The sequence below is a fragment of the Giraffa tippelskirchi genome, chromosome 4, assembly GCF_054371585.1.
Source record: "Giraffa tippelskirchi isolate mGirTip1 chromosome 4, T2T-mGirTip1v1.2.pri, whole genome shotgun sequence".
In the NCBI taxonomy this organism is placed as follows: domain Eukaryota; kingdom Metazoa; phylum Chordata; class Mammalia; order Artiodactyla; family Giraffidae; genus Giraffa; species Giraffa tippelskirchi.
Genome location: NC_137278.1, coordinates 206,139,936 through 206,143,048, shown reverse-complemented (window position 1 = coordinate 206,143,048; position 3,113 = coordinate 206,139,936). Strand labels below are relative to the sequence as shown.

General features: G+C 48.4%; 1 non-coding gene across 1 annotated transcript; it reads right to left on the bottom strand.

The window, feature by feature from the left end:
• Window positions 1-1,573: 1,573 nt before the first annotated feature.
• TRNAG-CCC (transfer RNA glycine (anticodon CCC)) lies at window positions 1,574-1,646 on the bottom strand. The gene has a single exon. It is a non-coding gene; the product is annotated as a tRNA-Gly (tRNA).
• Window positions 1,647-3,113: the final 1,467 nt, after the last annotated feature.

The window sequence follows — 3,113 nt, the reverse complement described above, 5'->3', positions numbered from 1 at the left end:
TATCAGTCAGTTCATCAAGTTTAAAAGGTAGCCTTATCAACGGATAGCAATTCTCTGCTTTATACTGTCAGATCTCAATTTCATAGAGCAAACCGGCAAGAATCACGTATTCTGAAAATGCAGCAGAACCAACAGCATGGGAATCATACGTGCCCTGGACTGGAATACAAAACCACAGCATCTGCACTGGTATTGGACTCTTGCCTCCCTCCCCAGCCTCACTGGGGACCACTCTCCCCTTGCTCGATATATGTTAGTCTCTCTGGGTAACATTCTGCTTCTTGATAAGGCCAAGCTCTTCTCTGCCTCAGGGTCTTTGCACATGCTTCTCCTTCTGCCTGGAAAGCTCTTCTGGGTCTTCACATGATCAGCTTCTCCTTGTCCTTCAGATTTTGCCTTCAACGCCATCTCTTCTGAGAAGTCTTTCCTGACCACCCTATTCACTAGGGCAGAATAATGCCCCTCCTTCAAAGATATCCACGTCCCAGTCCCAGGAACCTGTGAATATAGTGAGTTTCCTGCAAAGGGGAATCAAGGTTGCAGATGGAATTATGTTTGCTAATCAACTGATTTCATGACATCATCCTGGATCATCTGGGTGGGTCCAGTGTAATAGTAAGGGTCCTTAAATGGGGATGGTGACTGCAGCCATGAAATTAAAAGATGCTTGCTCCTTGGAAGAAAAACAACAACAAACCTAGACAGCATATTAAAAAGCAGAGACATTACTTTCCTACAAAAGTCCGTGTAGTCAAAGCTATGGTTTTTCCAGTAATCATGGACCGGTGGGAGAGTTGGACCATAAAGAAAGCTGAGCACTAAAGAATTGATGCCTTTGAACTGTGGTGTTGGAGAAAACTCTTGAGAGTCCCTTGGACTGCAAGGAGATCAAACCAGTCAATCCTAAAGGAATTCAACTTTGAATATTCATTGAAAGGAATGATGCTGAAGTTGAAGCTCCAATATTTTGGCCACCTGATATAAAGAGCCAACTCATTGGAAAAGACCCTGATGCTGGGAAAGACAGAAGGTAGGAGGAGAAGGGGGCGACAGTGGTTGAGATGGTTGGATGACATCACCGACTCAATGGACTTAAGTTTGAGCAAACTCCGGGAGAGAGTGAAGGACATGAAGCCTGATGTGCTGCAGTCCATGGGGTCGGAAAGAGCTAGACACGACTGAGTGACTGAAGAACAAAATGGGGCGGAGAAAGGCAGAGGATTCAGCACTGAGAGATGGCATTGTGAGAAAGTCTTGACTGACCATCGCAAGCTTTGAAGATGGAAGCAGGTGCCAGGAGCCAAGAAATATGAGTGACCTATAGAAGCTGGAAAAGGCAAAGATGCTTATTCTCTCCTGGAGCCTCCAGAAAGGAGTGCGTATCTGCCAATACCTTGATTTTAGCGCAGTGAGATGCATCTTGGACTTCTAACCCCCAGAACCATCAGATAATATATCTATGTTGTTTTTTTTTAAATTTGTATGTATTTATTTGACTTCACTGTCTTAGTAGTGGCATGCAAGATCTTTAGTTGCTGCATATGAACTCTTAGTTGTGGCATATGGGATCTAATTCCCTGACTAGGGATTGAACCCAGGCCCTCTGCATTGGGAGCTCAGAGTCTTAGCCACTGGACCATCAGGGAAGTCCCACATCTGTGTTGTTTCAAGTCACTAAGTTTGTAGTACTTTGTTATAGCCGCCAGAGGAAACCAATACAGACCTTAACCTCAGTGCCAACCCCTGAGAAGCCTCCTCCGACCACCAGATCCAGAGTAGCACCCCCTCTCTCATCCAGTTTCTCTCTCAGACACCTCTGTGTGCTAAGCACTGTTTTAGGCACGAGGGATAGCAGCAGTGAACAAGACGTTAAAAATCCCTGCCCTCGGGACTTCCCGGGCAGTCCAGTGGTTAAGACTCTGGGCTGCCAATGCAGGGGGCCATGGGTTCGATCCCTGGGTGGGTAACTAAGATCCCACATGCTACATGGTGAGGCCAAAAGATAAAATAGAAACTGAAAAAAGAAAAAAAATAAAACCTTGCCCTCACAGAGCCTGCACAAGGGGGCAGGCAGGGAGACACAATAAACAGATGAGAAAAATAACCGGTGTGGTGAGAAGTCTAGGCAGGAAAAGCAGACGCAGGAGGAGGGCAGGGGAGGAGGGGGTCCCGGGGTCAGGGGAGTGTGCTGTGTAAATGGCATGGTGCCTGATGGCAGCGGCTCTCCGGGGAGGGAGCAGGCCAGGCAGAGGAGAGAAAGCATGATAGCAAGTGAGTGGCCAGCGCGGCCATCTAATTCATCATGCAAACGGGGGCCTCTGAGAGTGGAAGTGACACCATTAATAACCGTGCTGGCCAAACAGGCATGAACCTGCCCCGTCTCAGCGCAGGGTCACCGGCAGCTGGATCACAGTGGCTGAAGGAGGGAGTAGGAGTCTGTGAGGCAAGGACTGGGTTTGGTATGGCCTTACAGGTCACAGTGAGAAGGCTGGCTTTTACTCCAGGAGAGGTGGAAAGTCATGGGAGAGTTTTGATCAGAATACTATGGGTTTATGTTTAAAAGGATTTCCCTCGCTGGCATGGTAAGAACTGACCCTCAGGGCAAGAGGGCAGAGGCAGGAGGCTGGTAAAGATGCCTGGGATGCCCAGGGGCCCCTGTGTGGTGGACTTGGAGGGACAGAGTCTGATGACAGAGATGAGAGGATGTCTTCAGACCAGAAGTGGGGTGAGGGAAAGGGAAGCCAAGGATGACAGCTCATCTCCTGCAGGGACTTTCCAAGTCTGTGAGTTTCCGACCCCCTTGTCTTCTCCCTCTGTGTAGATGGAAGATCCATGGGGTGGGGAGCCTGTCTGGCTTGCTCAGCACCCAGCTGTCTGGCACAAAATAGCATGTTATTGTGCCAATAAGAAATCTGAAACAAATTAAATAAATGCTTTGCCCAAATCATTGTTTTCTCAGAAGCAAAGTCCAGGTCGTCCAACACCACCTCCGTAGCACCTGGCTGTAGATTCATTGCCTCCCTGCTTCACATCCTTGGTCCGTTTCCTTGCCTTTGTTTGAAACCTGGTGCATGGGGGAAGTAAGAGCCTTGGAAGTGCTGGGCTTAGAAAGC